Source organism: Belonocnema kinseyi, chromosome 1, assembly GCF_010883055.1.
Source record: "Belonocnema kinseyi isolate 2016_QV_RU_SX_M_011 chromosome 1, B_treatae_v1, whole genome shotgun sequence".
Lineage (NCBI taxonomy): Eukaryota > Metazoa > Arthropoda > Insecta > Hymenoptera > Cynipidae > Belonocnema > Belonocnema kinseyi.
Window position 1 is genome coordinate 3,090,899 of NC_046657.1, and position 24,296 is coordinate 3,115,194.

The following is a 24,296-nucleotide window of genomic DNA, read 5'->3' on the forward strand; positions in this document are numbered from 1 at the left end:
AGCAAATTGTATTCTTGAATTCTTTTATGTAATGTCTTCTCACGAGCGGCGATAAGCGGAAATGAAAAGAATTCAATAAAAAAACTTTCCAAAATAGTACACTTTCTATTCATTTACACATCTTATGTTAAGACACTTCAATTTGGCTTTGTTTTATTGAACGAGTACTTTTGATTTTTTATTCTGATCCTTACAATAATTTTCTCGTTTAATCTTTTCCCCATTGCTAACGATTTCATTATTCCACAAATCATCCCCAAGTTATCCTTGCTACAACCGCAGTATCGAATTTACATGCCAAAAATATATTCCTCATTTATGTGAGAATTTAAAAAAATTGTTAATATAATTAAGCATTAGCTATATTAGGTAAATTGAGTTAAAACTTAACATTGCTCTTAAAAATGCACTATAAAATACGAACTAAGACATACTTATTGAGCATCACCTTCATCAATTTGTTTTATAGGATCCCAACAAAATCCCATAAGTGAAAAAGTGGGTTTTGCGAGCTTTTGGCGTTCATTATGATTTTTGAAAGTTTTTTAAGCACTAATTATTTCTAATGCATACTATACTACTTTCTATTGAAAACTAGGTGTTTATATAAATTGTTCAAACAATTTAATATTGATTTAGGCAATTTGTTCTTAGAATAGACTTAGAAAATCGCGTTTTTTTCGAAATTTCGAAACCTTTTTTAAATTCCTCGGTTCAACCAAGGCAGTAATCAATAAAGTTTGACGGAAGTTAATGTTTAAACAATATATTATTATTTTAAATAATATTCCCTTCAAATGATTTTGGAGAGTCGTGTTTTTTCTGTAATTTTCGGCTTTTGTTGAAGTTTTAGTTAACAACAAATAACAAATATTAATATCAATTTGAACAAAAAGGCCCTGAGTAACTAGTTAAAAAAATATGTACAATCATTATGAGCCATTTTGAAAATTTACATAATATTGTAAATACCTGGTTTATTTCGTAAAAACATATATACAAAAAAGAAAGGTATGGTGTAAAAATGACTCGTTTGCTTACCTATTATTTCTTCATAACTAGCAAGTTTGAACAACTATGCTCGACTAAGAAATATATTTCTTAACAAAAATGCATTAGTTAAATTTTTATTTAAAAAATTCATTTTCTACAAAGAAAAAAGAATTTTCAACTAGTTGAGCTTAACCAAAAAACAAATTCTCGATAAAAAATATGAAATTTGATATTTGAAACAAAAATTATTTTAATTTTTAATAACAAAAGTTTAATATAATCAAATAGGATACATTGATAGCAAAATTGTTGAAACTTTATAAAAATGATCAATTTTCAACAGACTACGTGAATTTTGTTTTAAATATTTGAATTTTTTAATTATAAATGAAGAATTTTCGAATGAAAAATGGAATAGCCACATTTTCTGATAAAAAGGTTAATTTTCAACGAAAATGAATTTCTACCAAAATAATAAAAATTTTCAATAAATATTTCAATTTCGAATAAATAGTTTCTATTTCAACGAAATTATTGAATTTCCAAACCAAAAAGACGAATTTTCTACAAGATATTTTAATTTTCAACCCAAACATATGGTACTTATAAACCCTTTTAAAAATAATTACAACAATTTATATTATTGGATCTATTAAAAAGAAAAATTTATTTTTACAGGATTTATCCTAATTGTTCATGGAAATTTGAGCTGCAACAAATTTAACAACAGCGTTTTTCATTGAGTTATAAGAAGCATGTAAATAGAATATCTCACAAAAAATAGACGTAAAGGCGTTCTTCAAAAAAAAATTAAACCCGATTGTGGAAATTATCTTGGTCACAGTTGGTAGGAAAAAAGGCAGCTGATTTTAGAAAGAAAGAAACAAGGTTGAGCGGCAGGAAAAGTATTGCAGGTTATAATCTCACGAGAAAAGAAAGGTGGATGAAAAAAATTAATATACAGAGCTACAATATAGTTTAAAACAAACCAATTAAATTGGAGAAACCCTTATAATGGAGATTTACAGCAACATTATTTTGTCTCTTATTATTATCAAATTATATTTTTAAATTCTTAAAGCAAAGATAATTTATAGCTGAAATTAAAATACTGACAATCCATAAGTGTCATTTGCTGTTTGTGAATTCTTTTTTGTTAATGCTCTTTCAACATTAACAAACAATGGTATTTATTGCAAAATAAAGTAGAAATTTTATTTTTCATTATGACCTTAATACTTTTGCCTTATTTTGCATTAATTTTTATTCTCAGCTACCCTAAAAATGTCTCATTTCATTAAATCAATATTATTGGAGCATGCATTAATTTTGAAGGACTTCGAAGAGAAGAAGCATTCTATAAAAAAAAAATTTTGTTATTACACGTGAAGTGCTTCTAAAAATATTTATAGATGCCATGAATCCTCCTTGTGAGGAGCTGTTCGCGGAAGTTTTTCTTTTGTGCTTTCTTGATCGTGGCCTTCAAGACTATCTACTCGAGATAAATAATGGTTGACGCATTTTGCTAACCCTTAATATTAAAGTCAAAGCCAAGTGTTTCAGCAGCCTCCTTCTCTACTTTGTACAGAAACTCACTATTTCTCATTTCTTCATGCTTCCTGACCATTCTAAGAAGAGGGTCTTATCCATTCGCGACTATTATGTTCCGTGGCCAAGATAATGCTGCTGGAAAGACATTAAAGGTTCAGTATTTTGGTCTTATGGTCAGCTGTTGGTTTTGTTTTATGGCTTTCATCCGCCAAAGTCCTCGCTGCATCATACACACTAAAATTGTTCAGCCAGATCTTTGGATTTGAGAGAAACCTCGATGTTCTTGTTTCTGCTGGTCCTAAAGCATGGCTCTTTCTCTATTGGATGTCTTTCTTCCTCTGGTAAGGGCTTGTTCTGGCTGGAGTTGAGTAGCCATTTCACTTAAACAATTTATTTTCCGCGGTGCCTCGGCACGGTTTCACCACACAGGTATCAAAGATCTCCAGCAGAACGTCGTTGAGGGGATGAGATGTCAGAAGAGTTATCTGTTTAGATAGAAAGAAAGAGAGCGATAGAAATTGGACCTGAGTGTTTCATTAAGAGGCAAGTCTGAAAATTAGGGTTGGGACGATTGGTAAAATCTTGTGTGTATAAAGGGCGCCTTTCTTTGAGCGAAATCGAGAGAAAATGTCCCTGTTAATCCAGCATCCCAGTGGACACAAATTTGGCAACGTCTTTAGGATATCGTTACGACATCTTTGCGACATCCTATGCCCATGTCGTTTCGGTGTCTTTGCGATACCGTAAAGACATCGTCAGATCAGACGACTTATTTACGATATCGTAAATACACTTTAACGACATTGACATATGATGTATTAAAGTTGTCGTAACGATGTCGTAAAGAGGTCGCCAAACTCTGTGCCCACTGGGATGCCCTTGTCTGTCCCTTGTCCCTTATTCGGACAGTGATAATAATGAAGCCGACGAAGAATGCTATCGCGAGCATAGGGGAAGGATACGACAAGATGGCACCTTACCAGAGAGGAGGGAGTTGCAATGGGCGAGAAACTTAACGGAATTTATAAGATATCGTCAATATGGATGGACACCAGCACCGAATCAGGAAAAGGAGTACCAGCCAGGCGGGCTGAAGAGGGGTGTAAAGGAAAGTTCGGCCAGGATTTGTTGAACCGCTGCCTGACTAGGGGTAGGTGGCTTTCGATAAGAGGTGATGGAAGAAACAAATCGATGAAGGAGGCTGTGCAGGTTGAAGATGAAGGTGCTTAAAATTTGCTCGACTTGATCATTGGAGACGGGTCTGGGTGAAGGAGAGAGAGGGATTGGAAGTAGCAGATCTGTAAGTAGGAAGGAAGCTACTTGGCGGACGATTTGTTCGACTTTAGCGTTAGAAGGAGGGGAAGAGGTGGAGTTTTTGGTGGGATGTCGGGTGGAGAGAATGTCACGTGACTTGAGTAATACAACCTTTTTGCAAGACCTTGAGGGCGGTCGTAGTTCATTCCTCTTTGGAGGAACTGGGTTCCGGCTCTTCATTTGAGCTAAGCATTGCTTCTCCAGAGGGAGATTTTTGGGACCGGGCGATTAGCGCTGTAGCCATCCTTGTCTCTCTCGAGGTGCTGTTTGGTCCTGGTACATAAGTGGTTAAGAATTTTTTAAATATTCGCGGTACTGTTATTTGAATAAAGGAGTAAGAGAGATAGACCAAACTTTTCCCCCTGAGCGACGTGTAGTTCGGAAAAGACCTACAGAGTCACCTAACGAGCTCACAAAACAGGATCAGAATATGTGTCTTCACGGTTGCTTATATTAGTAAACACAGGCTGCTCTTGTCATTCTGCCATTTCCGGGCGGAGCGCGCCTCTTTAAACCCGGTCTGTAGCGTGCAGTTGGCGTGAGAGTTGGCCGAAGTGCGAAGAACCGAGTGGAGGGAGATGCGCGTATTGAGCTACGCTAGCTTTGTACTCGCGTTCCTTGCCTCCACTCGCCTTGTCGCCTCGCTTACGTCACGGCTGACGTTACTTCTTTCTCTTTCTATCTCTCTTATTCTTAGGCCTAAAGACCTAATATCTAAATGATTGCCTACCAAGTGGATAAACGTCGTATATGAGATATTTGTATATATTAATTATTAAAAGTATCTAGCTCTTGCGAGTCGCGTGTGACACTTTAAATCATTCAAATAATACAACGAACAAATTTAAAAAAGCTTGTCTGTGAACCAATTTCATTCTGCAAACACTAAGTTGTCGATTATTATTATTTGTGAATCCTTTTTTGTTAAACTAGCATCTTTGAGTTTTTCGATTAGAGTGAGAAATAATTTTTTATACAAAATAAAAATTTTAAATATTAATTTATTTTTAAGTATTCATTTCTTTATTTTTTTAAGGTTATAAAAATATAATTTTCCTAGCTTCCTTACGAAATTGCAAAAAGAGGTTTAAAACTTTCAGGTATGTCGAAAACATTAAGAAAGTTTTGAACATATTTTTTTTTTATTTTAGGGAATCTTCCTAAAATTGCCTTAAAATCTTTTAGACTTTTTTGGACAATTTAGGAAATCTTTCGAATTGTTTTAAAAACATTAAAAATATTCTGCTCAGGAATCTTAGAAAACGTAAATTGTATTTTCAAGTTTTTTAAATCTTTTTAAATCTTAAATTATTCAGAAACTTTGGAAAACTTTTCTATATTAAAAAAAAAAATGATTTGAATTTCTCTTCAAAGTTTTGAAAAATATTTTTAAACTAAAAAAAATGAACTTTAAATTTGTTGAATTCTGTTTTGACGATTTCAAACAACTTTTGAAATCTTTTTAAAAATTCGGTTACAAATGATGTTACCAGATAAAAAATCAATTTATATTTTCTAATGAATCTGAAAAAATGTATCTTAAAATATTTCAAAAATTTTTTAATGCTTCTAAATTTTACATAAAAAATTTTTAAATGCTTCTAAATATTTCATTACAGATTTTGAACAAGTTAAATTTTCCTAATTTTTTGAAATCATTTAAAATTTTTAATTACTTTTTAAATTCTTTAAAAAACTTGTACATATCTTTTAAAATGGCTCTAATTTTTTCTAAAATCTGTGTAAAATCTTTTGAAACTAGAAAAATTTTCTTCAAATTTTATATATTTTTTCGGCATAAATAGAAATTTTTAGCATGTTTTAAAACCTTTTTAAATTTTCTTCGTGTATTAATTTTTTCAAATAAAAAGTCTTCTGAATTATTACTAAGAATCTTGGAAAATTTTGTTAGTCTCTTGAAATCTTTCAAAATTTTGGTAAGGCTTCTAATTTTCTTGTTCACAATCTTTAAAAATCTACGTTTTTAACTATCTTTCCAAAATATTCTTCAGATTCAAAGCAATGTATCATCATTCACAAATTTCTCAAACTTTAAAAAATATCTTTTAATAAAATTTTTTTTTTTAAGTTTTTAATGTTAAAAAAATTGTCTTAAAGTTTCCTGGATTCTTTAAATGAGTCTTATTTTTAGTACGATGTATGTTTTTATATACATAAAATAGAGGTTTTGTTTTCAACAAATTCTTAGATTTTGGAATTTTGAAAAACGTATTATCTACAAAGTAATTAAATTTTTAACCCGAAAATATGATATATAAATAACAGAGGTAATATTAACCAAATACAGTGAAAATCTTCAATAGCCCTCCCTTCTTTAGCCATTCCAAGAAAGTGAGTTTTCAACACAAAATAAAACCGTTTTCAACAGTATAGTACCATATGAAGCCAGAGAGATGAATATCTACCTATAATCATAAATCTTCAACAAAAAGCACGCCTTTTCGAAAACAAGTTCAAAATTGAACAAAGGAGTTGAATTTTCAATCAACATTTTATTTCTTGCAAAGAAGATTAATTATCTATAAAAAAGATGAATTTTGAATGAACAGTTGAGTTTTCAACCAAACGGCTTTTTCATAAAAAGCGAAATACGAGATGAAAGAGAATTGCGTATATAATCATGCAAATATCTAAAAATATAATTTTCATGATCAAAACTGATACAAATCAGGATTTCAAAAACAAAAATGATCTGTTAGAATTTTTTCATGAAAATACGATGTGATTTTTTCTTTTCAATATGATATGTGAAATTCACAAGTTATCATTATTTGAACTTTCAGAATCTAATGAAGATTACTTTTTTGAAATGCTCAAAAGTAACAATTATTTATTCATTAGAAAATGGATGTTTTATAATAAAGTTCATAATTGCTCATACTTTGACTGTGTAATATGCGAAAATATTATTTATTTAGCCGGGAAACATGTTTCACTCACGCAGTGTTTCATTTTGCATTTTGCATTTTTTGTTAAAAATGTCGGTAGTAAAATTCAAAACCCAGTGTTGTAATCCCTTCATTGAAAAAACGCACTCTTTAAAAAGTGAAAGGACCAATTTACGCCACCCGTCAAAATTGATCTTAGAGAAATTACATTTTTTAAGATCAAGCGATGTTTTGTGTGCACCATGTAGAAAAAAAATCGGGAATCAGTGCGTTAGAGAAACGAGTGAGTACTTGCTTTATTAGTTGGCCAAATTTTCTCCAAATCGCGTAATCATTTTTTTATGTATGTGATTAATTTATTCAGACACAATAAAAACGTCAATTGACTTCAACTCTAACCCTGAGAATTCAAGTGACTCTGACCCTGACATCTCAGATGACGACATTTTTTCGCTTTCCGATTCTGAATCCAAAGTGAGTTTTAGTTTTGGACATTTTTCATTAATTATCAATGTTTTTTACATTTCAATATTTTTGTCATGTTTACTCATTGTAGGATGAATATGAACATAGTCCTCAGTTTATTTCTGAATTGAAAGCAAAGTTTCATGACCCAAATAAAAGCCAGCAAGAAAAGATTCAAATATTGACAGTTTTGGGAACAGCTAAATTAATGAACACTTCGCGTTACTTCATACGCAAAGCTCGAGAGTTTACACTGAGAGAGGGGATTTTTTCAATACCTCCCATGTTGAAAATTTTTTTAATTCAAATTTATCGGTTTATTTAATTGCAGGTAAAGTTATTTTTGCCGAAACAGAAACTAAAATTAAAGAGTTTTATGAATACGACGATGTTAGTTCTCCAATGCCTGGGCAAAAAGATACAAAATCGGTGAACATAAATGGGAAATCCGTTGTTTTCCAAAAACGTTTAATATTGGAAAACTTGAAAGAAATATACTTGAAATTCATCAAGGAAAATACTAATATGAAAGTTGGCTTGAGTAAATTTTGCTCGCTCAGGCCAGAGCATTGTATTTTGGCTAGTTCAGGCGGAACACATATTGTTTGCGTTTGTCTTATCCATGAAAATATGAAGCTAATGGCATCAGGTAAACAGCGGAAAAAAAAGTTATTTGATAAAATTCAATATTACTTAACGCAATTATTGAATTAAGTTAAATGATCGTAAAACAAATCAGTAAACTCCAATTTTTAAATTTGTTTATTAAGTTTTTCAATATTTTCGCCTGGTTTCTTCCATTTTAAAAACATCAAAAATTCTAAGACACAATTAAATATTTAGTTATACTTCACAGTAATATTGCAAAGATAGTAGCATAATAATTCCTTCTTTCACAGGAAGTCACATCGTGAATTTGATGAAAAAAGAAAACCATCCTGTAAGCAACTATCAAGATATTTTGGAGCTTTCACTTTGTCCAAATCCGAAAGAGAAATGTTTTTTTGGACAATGTCAAGAATGGTCCACATTTCAAATTTTGTCCAATATTTTGTCGACAGTTTTTGATAAAAGTAACGTTCCGCAGATAAGTTACAAACAGTGGTTTTCACAACCTAGAACAATTAAACAATCTTTAACAGTTTCAACCGAACAATTCATTCAAAACTTTTGCGATTCCGGTAAAGCATTCCTTATTCATTCTTTTATCGCGAATAAACAGGCAACTTGTTACAAAAATGTAAAAAAAAATTGCAAGATGAGCAATGTCTTGTAATTTGTGATTTTGCAGAAAATTATGCGTTTGTTATCCAAAATGCTGTCCCTGGTGTTCCCTGGAATAACAACCAGGCAACAATTTTCCCAATAGTTATTTATTTCAAAAATGATGGTTCAATTCAGCACAAGGCTTTGGTTTTTATTTCGAACTGTAAAAAACACGACTCAGTCGCAGTTTACGTATTTTTACAAGAATTTAACAAGTTTCTTTCGAGCTTCTATCGAAATCTGAGTGAATGCATTTATTTTTCGGACGGAGCGCCCCAGCAATTCAAAAACGCGAAACATTTTTCAACTATTTATCACCATGAGCAAGATTTCGGTCGTTCTGCAAAGTGGCATTTTCAAGCCACCGCACATGGAAAAGGCCCTTGTGGCGGAGCAGATGGTGCTCTGAAAAGAAAAGCACGAAGAGCAAGTCTACAAATGAGTGCAGATAGTCAAATAAGTTCGGAATTAGAATTGTATAAATGGGCAAAGAATGACGGGTGTTTTCATAATATATCCGTGATTTAAAAAAATGAACGAGATTATGAAACCGGCGCCGGAAACCGACCTCATCGCTTTTATTAAAAAACAGTTTTGTTTGTCAATTTTATGCATTGCGTACTTGGATTAAGTTTTTGATTTCACAGTTAAGACATTTATCACATTAACCTACTTCTACTGTAAACATAAACTCTTTGAGTTTCCTCTGGAAAAACTAAAGTAAGTGAACAAAATGCCCTGGAACCTTGACACAGCGGATCTTGATGTATCCTCTTCGAAGAAATTACAACGGCAGCGTTCGTTTCGGAGGTGATCCAAGGCTCCGAGAGAGAGAGAGAGAGAGAGAGAGAGAGAGAGAGGTATTTTGAACGCAGCCGAGTTACGCAGTTCCGCGTCTACAAAGCCTTGTTTGTTTTCTTTCGGATTTACCGGCGCGCCTTAGAAGAAGAAGACCCTGTATTCCTTTAATTTCCTTACCATAAGACCGTACCATTCGACTGAACTGAAAGTTAACTTGTAGTGCATGATTTTGACAAAAGAACAATGCCACTTGATACAAGTAGTGTGGAATTTAAACCTTTGAACATAACCGACCACCTATACTGTAAACTTCAGCATATTCGTCAGTTATATTGACAATTAATTCCTCCATTATTCAATTGTTTCTGTATTTTGACTAAATGAGAATGCTTTATCCTCTGGTCGCGACCTTGTTCGTCATTTTCAATTCTGGTGGTAAATATATGTTTTAATTATTTGCGCAAACAATATTATAGGTTTATTAAAAAATTAAGATTAATCCGTTTTTATTTCTTTTTTCAGAGTTCAGTTCACAGATGGACCTAGATCAAAATTATAACATAAAGCCCAATAACGAAGATCACAATCATCACTCATATTCTACTTCTGATGAACAGTCTTCTGGTGTACAACATCATAACACAAATACTAACGTACAGGAATTTGTAAGTTCTACCGCACACGGTCCTGCTTACGATATTGCTGTTCTTGCCCGATTTTTTAATATTTACCGAGAACTTGAAGTGCAAAGCCATAATCCAAGTAATTCTCATGTCGGGATATATTCTAGTATCTTAGTACCTCTTACAGATCTCGATACTAGAGATTCGCCTAAAGGGGTAAGACATGTGGTAGGAAAATTGCAACCCGGATATTTTCGACTGAATAACACGAAGACAGGATACGAAGCATTAAAACCATTTGGAAGGAAGAATTTATTAATTTCAATTCCCGATTTGTGCATCCTTGGAATAGTACTCACAAGTAAAGATCGCTTTACATTTACGTATTGGGGACTATATGCTATACGTGCTGGAAGCAGTCTCGAACGAGTTACAACTCCGTATGAGAGAGATGTTGCTGAATTAATGAACAAAGATGAAATTAGCGAATTCCCAGACCAGCGAATTTTTGAAAACCAACCAAAAACAGAAAAAGCACAAAAGCCATTGAAAACAGATGAACCTTTAAAAACAGAAAAACCATTGAAAAGAGTAAAACCATTTAAAAGATGAAAAATATTGACTCAATCTAAATAATGTCCATCGCGAGACAAAAATATTTGAAAGCATTCTGTATGTATGTTTCATTATCTATTAATCTGGCAAATTGTATTCTTGAATTCTCTGTTTAATTTATGAGGTATTTTATTTTAGCATTTAAAAATTAAACATTTTCAAACCGAAGGTAGGCACGAATCTCTTGTTGCCATACTATGAACAAAGTTTTGAATAAAAGTACTTTTTTCCCAACGTTCCCAGTGGGCACAAAGTTTGGCGACGTCTTTACGACATCGTTACGACACTCTATGTCCATGTCGTTAAGGTGTCTTTACGATATCGTAAATAAGTTTTATGATCTGACAATGTCTTTACGATATCGCAGAGACGCCGAAACGACATGGACATAGGATGTCGTAAAGATGTCGTAACGATGTCGTAAAAACGTCACCAAATTTTGTGCCCACTGGATTATCTCTAACGATGCTGCAACTATCGGAACCACCACTTTCTCTATAATATGCGGAATCTTGAATTTGTTTCAATTTTAATTTCAAAATGAAATTAATTTACTTAATTAGTTTTTATTTTAATCAAGATTGTTCTACTACCTCTTTTCCTAATCTTCTTGAACTATTTGCAAAATAATTTCTAATTTCCTTCAGAGTCATTTTCCACTTTTTTGTCTTATACAGTGAAACTCTGAGACTGGGCCGGTTTTAGGGCAGGAAGATGTGGAACATTACCCAGATAGAGTGCCTTTTCGTAGAAAACTCTAGGGTTTACTTTACTTTAATTTTGTCTTTGTTTTCTTTAACTGGTACTTTTTATTTTTTGTTCTTATCTTTATTAACATTTTCTGGTCTAATCGTCTCCTTATTGCTAATGATTTCATCATTCCACCAGACATCCCCAAGTTAACCTTGCTACAACCGCAGCATTACCAAAATATATTTCTTTTTCTTTTAAGAACTTGAAAAATCAACATTTCGAAATTGAACTTGAAAATTTATTCCCGGATACATTGGGTCCCGCAGTTGATGCTTGGCTAAATTTTCACAACATGCAAAGAATCTTACTTGACAGTGTTACCAAAAAGAAGCCTTGCATAGATAATTTGTATCAACAAAAATCAGTTTTGTTAAAAAACAAACACTGTGGCATGGACTTGTAATCATAAATAAGTCACAGATTATGAGTCTGAATTAATTTTCTCTGAATAATTGATTTGAACATTTGTCTTATTTAACTAATATACAAAAAAATCTTTAAGTATGAGAAATTAAAATTGTTTGATAATAGTTTTGACACATTTTATCATGCATATCCTCCCCAAATTTTCTGTAATGTACAAAAAAAAAGTTGTTCGAAAAAATATATATATTTAGATGTTCCGCGAACTCCATGAAGTTTAACACGTATTTCCCATAAAAAATACTTTTCTTTGTCAATTTAATTAAAAATCAGCAATATTATGTAAATCGACTTAAAACTCACCATTGCTTATTATGATTTTTAGCAGTTTTTAAAAATATAAATTATTTCTCATGCATACAATATTACTTTCTACTGAAAAATAGGTGCTTAGATAAGTGACGTCATCGGACGATTTCGCAAGTTTTTAAGATAAGATAATAGATGCTAGAGATTATATCCAGATCTAATTAATTAATATTATAAAAATTCATTTCATTAACAAAATTACTTTTCACATTATAATAATTTTCAATAAACAAATCTTAATTATTATTATTGTTATTCTACTTTCTATCAATTAGATGTTACACCCTTTATCAAACAGTCTTAAATAATAGTTTTCTTTATAGTGTGTATAAAAAAAGATTTTTCACTTTTAAAAAATTCTTCATTATTACGCCTACATTATTATTTTTATTGTATTTATTTACTATTCTATCATTGCCTGAACATTTAATTTGACTTCAAAGTTGCGCCAATTTAAAAATATCCGATTCCGCTTTCGTGTCACCCGTCAACATTTAAACTAGACAAAATTTGGTTGCCACTTCGGTCCTTTTTGTCCAAGAATGTTGTACTACAGCGTCATTTAGTGGCATCAAAGTAAAGTTGCATTAGAATAAAGCTATCCGAGACTATATTTTTGAAGGACTGTTTCAATACCGGAAACTAACCTTCAAATAATACTATTCTTTCACAATGGTTACCAAGTGAAAAAGTGTATCCGTATTTTTTGTTTGTTGTTATACAATATGATAAGTGATTCCCATGATTATAAAAAAAGAGAACCAATAAGAATAACTTTAATGTGAAAAAAAATTGTCAAATTATATCCCCCCCCCCCCATCACAAAAAGCTATCTACGCCACTGGTTACCACAGATTTTAATTGCCAACCGAGAACACTATTATTTTACCAAATACTCGAGAAAAAAGGTCAGTTTTTTAAAAATAGGGAAACAAATTATTTATTAAACTAATGCATAGACCTAACCGATTTTCTTAAGAACTGGCTTTATTTGTCAATTTTATACTATTCTTACTTGGCATCATTTTTTGATTCCAAAGCTGGGAGATTGACAACATTAACTTCCTTTTACTTTAAACATAAATTGTTTGAGTTTTGCAAGGTAAGTAGGTGAAGGATGTAAACAAAATACCCTGGAAGCCCAAGGGGCCGAAAGAGAGGTGTTGTGAATACAGCTGAGTTGTGGAGTTTTGCGATTACAAAGCTTGTACTGTTTACGTTCGGATCTACTGGAGCACCTTAGAAGAAAGAAGGCCCTGATTTTACATTTCCGGGTCATGAGACATTGTTCATAAATTCTCCCATTATTTAGTTGTTTCTATATTTTGACCAAATGAAGATTCTTTATCCTCTGCTGAACACCTGGATCATCATTCTCAATTCTGCTGGTGAATATATTTGCTAAGGATTTGTCTAAACAATATTCTAGGTTTATTAAAAGACTAAAATTCAATAGTTTTTATTTCTGTTTGCAGAGTTTAGTTCACAGATGGACGACTATCAGAATCATTATAAACAAATATTTAATTATAAGGAAGATCTAAATCATACGCTATATCATAATTATAACCTAAATAACAATAACCAAGATCCCCAACATAAATAAAATCACATTGTTCCCCTAGATCCTATTCATCACTTATATTCTACTTCTGTTGGACATTCCTCTGGCGTACCAACTCATAACTCACATATTAACGGGCAACCCCGCGTACAACTGCCTGAAAGTTCTACCGCACACGGTCCTCCTTACGATATTACTTTTCTTGCCCAATCTTTTGCTATTTACCGAATTCTTGATGTCCAGATTCGTACTGCACATCATTATCATGTCGAGAATTATCCTAGCATCTTACTACCTCTTACAAGTTGCGATAATAGGCGTTCGCCTATAGGGTTAAGAACTGTGGAAAGAAAAATGCCACCCGGCTTTTTGCGACTGAATAAAGAGAAAAATCAATATAGACCATTGCAGCCAAACATAAAGATGACTTTCTTAATATCAATTCCTGATTTTTGCGTCCTTGGATTTATTCTCATCGAACGCAATGCGTTGGTGTATTGGGAACTATATGCTATATATAGTGAAAGAACTCTCGAACGAATTATGATTCCCGATCGAAGAGATATTGCTGAATTAATGATCCCCGATGAATATAACTTATTCCCAGACCAACGACGATTTCCAAAACCACTAACAATTTAAAACCCTTCTGTATGTGTCTTTAATTATTTATTAATCTCACAAATTGTATTTCTGCATTCTTTTATGTAATATCTTCACACGATAGGCGATAGGCGAAAATAAAAAGAATTTAATAACAAAACGATCAACAATAACTCACTTTCAATTTATTTACACCTCTTATGTCTAGGTGCGTTCGATAATGTTCACATCAATTTTAATTTAGTAACTAAGTCTAGAGACCCCTGGCGGGCCAAAGGAACTGAATGGAGCATCTACAAAGTACTCGTAAAGACCCCATTGGTTCCCCATTCGTTTCCTTTTTAAAAAACTCGAAAAAACCGCAAAATCAACTTTTAAATTTTTGAAATTCGGATTTTACGTTAAAATTCCCCATAGAAGGTCATGGAATAATCGCAATAGTTTATTTGCAACGGTAAAAACTTTTAAAAAATATAAGACGTATAACATCTGTTGGCCGGTACACTTAAAACGCATCACCTGTAAGTAGAAGTCAACAGGCGTTATACGTCTCATATTTTTCAAAACTTTTTATAGTTGCAAAAAAAACTATTGCGATTAATCCGTCACCTTCTATAGGGAATTTTAACATAGAATCCGAATTTCAACAATTTGGAAGTTGATTTTGCTGTTTTTTTTTCGAGTTTTTTAAAAAGGAACCGATTGGGGACCCAATGGGGTCTTTACGGGTACTTTGTAGAGGCTCCATTTAGTTAGGGCACCATAAAGATGAGTATGTTCATTCGCCATTTCCTGTCCATGGAGTAGAGCGAGTATGTATAAAACGTGTGCATTAAACGCGAGAATTGAAGCTCGATTGTGATCAAATTAGCTTTTTATATTAATAAATAATAGTTTGAATTTCTTTATAGACGTGCTAGGAAACGTGTGAATAAATATTTTGCTTTCGGAGTGTTCTAAAATGGGGTGTGGAAGCTGTAATTGTGAGGACCACATACAGCCTACACAGGTGCTTATTAAACGTAAGTAAATAACTTATTTATTTAAGTTAACATAGAAAAAGTATATTAGACTAAGTAAAACTAATGTAGAGAAGTTATTTGACGTATTTACGTTTTAATTGCAAACGTATATGACGGTAAACATAACCTCACTTTAGACTGAATAACATGTGCATTGTGTGATGTACACAAAATGAGTGTACCACTTTGTGAGTACTTTGTGATACATTCGTTTTACTTGGTCTCATATACTTTTTTTATGTTAACTTAAATAAATAAGTTATTTACTCACGTTTAATAAGCATCTGTGCAGGTTGTATATGGTCTTCACTATTGCAGCTCCCACACCCCATTTCAGAACACTCCGAAAGAAAAATATTCATTCACACGTTTCCTAGCACGTCTATAAACAAATTCAAACTATTGTTTATTTATATAAAAAGCTAATTTTATCACAATCGAGTTTCAATTCTCGCGTTTAATGCACACGTTTTATACATACTCCCTCTACTCCATGGACCGAAAATAGCGGGTGCACATACCCGTCTATTTAGGTGCTCTAATTCAGTTCCTTCGGCCCGCTAGGGACGCCATTACTAAATTGAAGAATTTTTTTTTAAACTTCTCTCTTAACTAAATTCGCTTTGATAAACATTTTTATTTGAACAGTAAAAAATTCAACATTTTTAAAGTAAACTTGGACACAAATCTCTTATTTTCACACAGTTTCGAATAGAAGTATTTTTTCTCCAATGTTATTTCTGCCGAGGCTGTAACTATCAAAGCCTCTGCTGTCTCTATAATATGTAGGACTCTTTAATTTGTTTGATTTTAAATTAAGAATTAAGTTGGTTTCGACTAAGGCTGTACTACTACTCCCTTTCCTAATATTCTTAACTCATTTGCAAAATACAGTGAAACTCTGATACTGGACCGATCTTGAGGCTGACCTTGGTGGTGAATTATACAGATAGAGGGCTGTTTCATAGAAAACGCTTTTATTTGTTCACGCCTGAGTAAACGTCGCTCAACCCGTGCAGCTCCTGTTACTCCTACTTGCGGCTTGGCGTCAATTCTTGGAAGATCTCTATCAGGGGGTCCTATATCTAGGGTTCACTGTAATTTCTAATTTTCTTGAAAATCATTTTTTTACCTTAAACTTCATTATTGTCTTTTGTTTTCTTTAACGAGCGCTTTTGATTTTTTGTTCCTGTCCTTATAATAACTTTCTAGTTTAATCTTCTTTACATTGTTAATGATTTCATCATTCCACAAATCATCTCTAAGTTATCCTTTCTACTACTGCAGTATCTGAATTGCAACCCCAAATATCGTTCTTTTTTATTTAAAAACTTGAAAAATCAATACTTCGAAATTCAACATGAAAATTTGCATCCGGATACATTGGACCCCGCAGTTAGTTCTTGAGTTAGTTTACACAGAATTCACACATGCAAAGAAACTTACCTGCCAGACTTGCTCGGCAGAGATAAACTGTGTCAACAAAACTCAGTTTTGTTAAGTAGAAAACACTGTGTCACAAACCCTTATCACGAATAAGCCACATATTATAAGTCTAAATAATTTTTTTTATTGATTTAAAGACATCCTTATTTATCTTACTTATAAAAAAATACCTTTAGGTATAAGAATTTGAGTTTGTTGGATAATAATTTTTGTACATTTTATCAATCATATCGTTTCCGAATTTTTTTATATGCACAAAAAAACAATGTGTTCACAAAAAAAAAATATTTGGAGATTTTGCAAGTCCCATGAAGTTTAACCCGTATTTCCCATAAGAAAAGAATACTTTTCTTTGTAAATTAAATTAATAATCATTAATATTAGTTAAATCGAGTCGAAACTCAACATTGCTAATTATATTTTTTTGAAAATTTTAAAATACAAATTATTTCTAAAGCATACAATACTACTTTCTACTGAAAACTAGGTGCTTGGTTAAGTTTTCGAAACAATTTAATATTTTTCTTAGGAATTCTCTTTCAGAATAGAGCTATCAAAGCGCGGTTTTTTCCGAATCTTCAAACTTCTTTTCTCTACTAAATAATGTATTATTATTTTAATAACATTCTTTTCAGACAATTGTAGACAGTTGTGTTTTTTTCTGAAATTTTGGCTTTTCTTTAACGTTCGTTGAATTTTTTTTAAATCAAATAACCTTTTTTGTAAATAAAATATCGGATTGAAATTTTGGAAAATGTATCAGAAGACCATAAAGTATATTGACATAGTTTGACATTACCTTGAAATTTTATGAACCTCTGAAATTTTTGTATATTTAAAATATCTGCGAGATGTAAAAGAACGTACATAGCCGTAACTTACTGTCGGCGCTTGCATTTCTCGTAGGTTGAGGCCGATGTTTTACACATACAAAAAGTTCTTCGGTTCAAAAAACTTCAATGTACAAAGAAAATGTCAAAAAATGTCCCCGGTTTTAATTTCTTTGAAAATAATTTTTAGCGAAATTTCTACTCAAATAAAGTGCATAAACGTAGTTTATGTCCTGCTGACATACTTTATAAAGTTTCAGTTCCATATCTTATTTACAAAAAAGTGCGTAAGTTCAAAGAAAATTCAGTAAATTGAAAAACTGACACCTACTGTATCTAGTTCCGATTTTGCCACCACGTGGCATATCGCAGTTTAAAAATTTCTAATAGATTGTGATTTGAAATAAAAAACAGTTGAATTCCAACGAAAAGGACCAATTTTCCACAAACTAGTTGAATCCTCAATCAAAATAATGCATTTTTTAAATTATTTCAGTTTGCTGCCAAATAGTTGAATTTTTAAATTGTGCACCAAAATTTTTCAAACGAAAATGAAATATTCATATTTTCAGATAGAAAAATATATTTAAAAAAAATAATTTGCAACAAAATAGCTGTATTGTTAAATAAATCTTTTAATTTGTATGCAAATTGTTTAATTTTTAACCAATTAGTTTAATTTTCTACAAAACTAATAGTTGAATTTTAAACTAAAAAAGGTGTATATCCATAAGAAGTATACAGTTTTAAATTTAAAACATTATTCTCCAAAAAAAGTAAAAAGAATAGCATACGCACTCGCAAGTAAAAAAAATGACGGTTTTCTACATTTCAGTACATCCATACTTCTTAAGGACAGTGCTCGTAACAAGTGCCCCGAACTCTGCTACGCATGCGTCGCGCTCGGTCTCTGATTCATTGCTGTTCGCACGCAATTTGAAATGCTAAAAAATAATATTTTTATTGTTTATTATGAATTACGTCATTTTAACTTATATAAATATTTATTAGGCCAAGATTAATAAATCTTGATAAAAAAAAGTTATTAAGTGCATACTGCGTTATGATTTTTCAAGAAAATAGTTGTTAAACTTTGAATCAAAAGAATCAATTTTTGAACAAAAATAGCAAATCGAAGTTTCATATTGCATACTATTAACTAATTTTTCTAAAAAATTATTTTTGAATCAATGATATTGTTTATATTTTTTGGAAATTATTTAACAATCCTGAAAAATAATTGAGAAATTAATTTTATTCATAAAAATTGCATAAAAAGGGCCACTTGGAAGGCACTAGTATACAATAAAGATATACAGGGCGCATCAGCTATGATCGAGGATCTCATTGTTAGGAGCGCGACTGAAGTATGTGGTATTGCGATTGTAGGAAGAGTGTCTGGTGATGCGTGGTGGAATGTTGGAATCCGCTTAACCTTTAACGAGAAGGAGCAGGCGTATATAAAAAAGTTGAACATTGCAGGACTCAGCAATGAAGAAAGAGAAATAGACTTAAAAATGATTATAGAGAAAAAAAACAGGAAAGTAAAAATAATAGTTAAAATAAGTAAAGATAAAACCAAAGAGGAGGAAGAAAAGAATCGTATTTATTTTCGGAAATTCCCCGTTGCAAGTCAAAATTGTAATTCTTTTGAAAAGTTGCTTCTTCCAGATCTGAAATATGGTTTTGATTCTTAAATTGTCGGTTTTAACTTAAAATTATGCTTCAATCGTAATTGTTCCAAATCAGAATAAAATAGTAGTTCTTTTGGGAAATTCTATATTCCAAACAAGAAATATAAAATTTTTCGAGAATTTTCCATTTCAAATCAAAGTGGACATTCTTGGAAAAAATTCCTTGTTCCAAATAAGAATTATAATTCTCTTACAAAATTTTCGGTTCCAATTTAAAATTATAATTTACTTAGAAAATTTACTGTTTCAAGTTCCAATTATAATACTTCTGTCAAATTCCTTGTTCCAGATCTGAATCATATTTTTATCCAAAAATTCCCTCTTCCAAATCAGAATCATAATTCTTATAGGAAATTTCCTTTTCGAAGAAAAAATTATAATTTTGATCTGAAAATTCCCTTTTCTAAATCAGAATCACATTTGTTTTCGAAAATTCTGCGTTCCAAGTCAAAATTATAATTCTTTGGAGAAATTGCTTCTTCCAGATCTGAAATATGGTTTTGATTCTAAAATTGTCAGTTCCAACTCAAAATTTTACTCCCATTGTAATTCTTCCAAATCAGAATGAAAATAGTAGTTCTTTTGGAAAATTTTATGTTCCAAACCAAAATTATAAAATTTTTGGAGTTTTTCCTATGTCACATCAAAGTTGAAATTTTTGGGAAAATATCTTGTTCCAAATAAAAATCATAATTCTATTATAAAATTTCCGGTTCCAATTTAAAATTATAATTTACTTAGAAGATTTACTGTTTCAAGTCACAACTACAATTATTTTTGAAAATTCCTTGTTCCAGATTTGAAATATGATTTTTAATAGAAAATTCCCTGTTCCAAGTTCAACTTGTAACTCTTCTGGAAAATTCACTGTTTCAAGTTAAAATTTTAATTTTTATCTTCAAATTCCCGCTTCAAAATTAAAATCATAATTCCTGAGGAAAATCCCCTGTTTCAAGTAAAAATTATAATTATCATCGAAAAATCCCCTGTTCTAAATCAGAATCATATTTCTTTTCGGAAATTCCCCGTTCCATGTCAAAATGATAATTTTTTTAAAAATTATTGTTCCAGATCTAAATATAGTTTTTATTCGTAAATTTCCTGTTACAACTCAAAATTCTAATCCCATTATAATCGTGATTGTTCCAAATAAACAAAATTGAGTACTTCTGGAAAATTCCCTGTTCCAAACCAAAGCCATAAAGTTTATCTAGAATTTTCGATTTCAATTGAAAATTGCAATTCTTTGGGAAAATTCCTTGTTCCAAATCAGAATGATAATTCTATTAAAAATTTCCGACTCCAATTTAAAATTGAAATTTTCTTAGATTACACATGCCAACGTGTTTTTGTTGTTGGAAAGTGGAGGGTCATTTCAGAAGTAATTTTCTACGTAGAATCCTAAATCGGTGTCAGAATTCACCCATCACGTCAGTATTTTAAGATATTTAATGTTATGTACCCGAAAAATAGTTTTTTTGGCTACTTTTGAGGTTATGTGCAGGAGACACAACATTTTTTGGGATTTTTTCATTAAATGTATCATATAGTACTGATCTTTCTCTTTAATTTGAGAGTCGCAGAGTTCAATTACCATTTTTATTTGCCAAGTTACGCCAATTTGAAGTTACGAGATATGTTACCAGATATGTCCCATTATGTCTTAAGTATTTGCTTTAAATACATTGAGGCAGACATTTTCTACTGGGTGTTTTCTCTTGAAAATTTGTACTTAGAGGTGTTCGGGGTTGTTGAAATCCCAAAAAATTTTGTGTCTTCTGTACATAACCTCAAAATTAGCCTGTAGTATTTAAAGAAAATACTCAAGACATAATGGGACATATCTCGTAATTTCAAATTGGCGTCACTTGGTAAACAAAAATGGTAATTCAACTCTGTGACTTTCAAATTAAAGAGAAAGAGCATAAAACTAAAGAAAAAATCCCCAAAAGATGTGTGTCTTCTGTCCATAACCTCAAAAGTAGCCAAAAATGCCATATTCGGATTCTACGTAAAAAATTACTTCGGAAATTACCCTCCACTTTCCTACAATTGACATGACCCCATTCTTGGCAGGCCTGTGTTATTCAATATTTTAATTCATAATTCTCCAATCCGGAAAGCTGTATTTAACCCTAGACCACGAATGCCAAAGAAATATTTTGTTTATGCGCTAATACCCTGCCTTTTTTTTAAAGTGAGTAAACATTTTTCGTAACTCTGCTCTAAAGTGCGCGAATGTTACTTTAACACCATCAATTACAATATGTTCCTTTGCGCATAATTTAGAAGTATAAAAAATCAATTCTGCAAAATTTAATCTCACCTCGACGCTGAAGACAGTTAATGCTATCCTTGATTCATTAATAGAAACTGACCTGCAACATAAAAATATGATAAATTAGAAAACTTGTATGAACTTTAAACTGAAAATAGAAAATATATTAGCCTTTACAGGGCATCAAAAAGTGAAATAATTTTGCTAAAAATTATGATCATTTTTCCAGTTAGAAAACCAATAATGTGAATTTATAAAGACACAAATAGCGATCAATTAAAGATGCTCAGAAATATCTGATGCATGAATAAGAAAGTTACTGCTTTACTTTTAGATAAATTTTAAGCAGGAATACATTGTCTAATGGAGAACAATTACTTTCAATTTAATCAAATTTTTTGTAGAGAAACTTTTTTAACTCTAATGGGATCTCCTATTTTTAATAATTTATCTGACTTGGTAATGCAAGATTGAGAAACAGAAATTTTAAATAAAGCTTGTTTCAGCTTTCGCAAAAACTGTAGCACGTCATCTGTTATTATGTGTTCAATTTGTTTTAAAATTGGCGCCTTTTCTTCTGAGTCATTGTATGATAGATTAGTCTATATTGTAGACAGTCAGTGATCCCAATTTTGGCATGTAGACGTACTGCGCCTGCGCTAGTTTACTTACGAGGGACACGATGCGACAGCCCGTTACTATGGCAATAGTAAGCCGCGCTGCATTTATCTTACGCACATCTGGCGCAAGCGCAGTACGCCAAGATGCCAAAGTTAGAGTCATTGTTGATAGTGACTTGTGGAGTAATTCTTATGGGAGCAGGATTGAATCACATCAAACTCTCATAATAATTATTAATATGTTATTTTTAAACATTATAAGTTAACTTTTTTTCTAATTGTATGCCTTATTAAAATAATTCTACACCATAACAATCTTTTTAGAAATTTTAATGTGATAACACTAACTTTTCACTTTTAAAACTTAATCTCTTGAATACTTATAATTTTACTTCTAAAGATTGCCAAGGTTAATAACTCTTTACATAAATTCTACATAGCAACTTAATGAATAATAATGTCTCTTCTTGTTTCCATTCATTCCAATTTAATTTGGATTAAAAAAATCTGACTCAAAAAATGAAAGAAATTTCTTTTTAATTCGTAAGTTTAAATTGCTTTTTTTTTAATTTTTACCGCATTATAAGTTTGATAAGTTTATTCTATTTTTACACCTTTTCTAGAATATAAATTATTACTAATGAATTACCCTTAGAACGAATACAGTGAGTTCTCGAAACGTTCGGAATAATTTTAAATCAAGTCTTGTTCGATGGAGAATTATGCTAGAAATTGCGGGCTTTTTTCTGAAATATTTAAAGTTGATTTGCCTTTTTAGTTATGAAAAAATAATTCAAAATATAAAAGAAAATCACATTTTAAAAATCTCCTTTCTTCTGAATGTATTTTTCTGAAATGAAACATATATTTAAAACATTCTTTAAATTTTCTGTATGGATCATATTTAATAAAAACTTTCGTTTAAATAGTTACTGGAAGCCTCTTTGTTTAGATTAATATTAATTATTTGTTCCTAACTTGCGTAAATTATTCATTCACTTACTAAAAATTGGGTAAAAATATATAACATTTACAAAAAACCGCAACCTTCCAGTGATTTTTAAGGGAAAGATTATTAGAAACAATAATAAATTGTTCAAACAATGTATTTCGTTATGTTTTATCTCTTATTTACTGTACTACAATTAAAAATTGGACAAAAACGGAATTTTTTAGACTGCAGTCTAAGTGGCACTTTGCCTCGTGTGAATTGCAATACTCGTGCTTCGTCTCGGGAATTGAATTGGATTGTGTTGGATTCCCTCTCAGATTTTTAGATTAAGACTCTACGCAACCCATTTGCACTTATGATCAACTTGTTTGAAGAACCATAGTGTGTGATCTTCGGCCTGATCAACTTGTTTAATGAGAAATAGTGAGTGATATTCAGCCTCTAAATAGCACTTTGCCTCGTGTCAATTGCAGTACTTGTCCTTCGTCTCGGGAATCCAATTGAATTGGGTTGGATTCCCTCTCGAACATTTGGATTAGGACTATGCATCCTATTTTCACTTACGACCGAGTGTTGTGATGAAAAATTTGTGACACTTGGTCCCCAAGTGGTACTTTGCGTCGTGTAAATTGGAATACTCGTCCTCCGTCTCGGGAATTAAATTAGATAGGATTGGATTCCCTCTCAGATTTTGAGATTAGGACTCTATGCAACCTATTTGCACTTATGGTAGTATGATGAAAAATAGTTTTTGGCACTCGACTTCTAAGTGGCACTTTACCTCGTGTGAATTGCAGTAGTTCTTCGCCTCGGCTACGCCTCGAATTTGGCTCATACTGCAACTTTCACTTACGGTCGAAAAAGTGCCGTTTTGAGGTCCTTGTATCACAAATAACTTTTTTTATCTTATAAACAATTTAATTTCAAAGATTATATTAGTCATTATTTAGGTCAGAGGATTAAATAATTTCATAATGGACTTCATAATGGACTTTTTTAAGGCCGAAGGAGCTTTAACAAGAGAGAATTCACAATCACCATATTATAGTTCTCGATACTTTTACCTTTAATTTTTAAATGAAGAAACTTATTTTTGATGAAAGAAAAATTTCCATTGGAACAAAAAACAATTTATTTGACTGAGAGCCAATCAATCTTTATCTTTTATTCAAGGAAACCTTCTTTGAACCAAAGAACCTTATTTCTGTGTGTGGATGTAAACGTTCTTACTAGAAATATCTAAACAGTTCAATTTATCAAAGTTA

The 24,296-nt window shown here is 31.5% G+C and overlaps 1 protein-coding gene across 1 annotated transcript in view; it reads right to left on the minus strand.

Moving 5' to 3' along the window:
* The window catches only part of LOC117167135 (NACHT domain- and WD repeat-containing protein 1), an 898,576-nt gene that overhangs the window by 710,112 nt on the left and 164,168 nt on the right, over nt 1–24,296 (minus strand). The window lies entirely within an intron of this gene.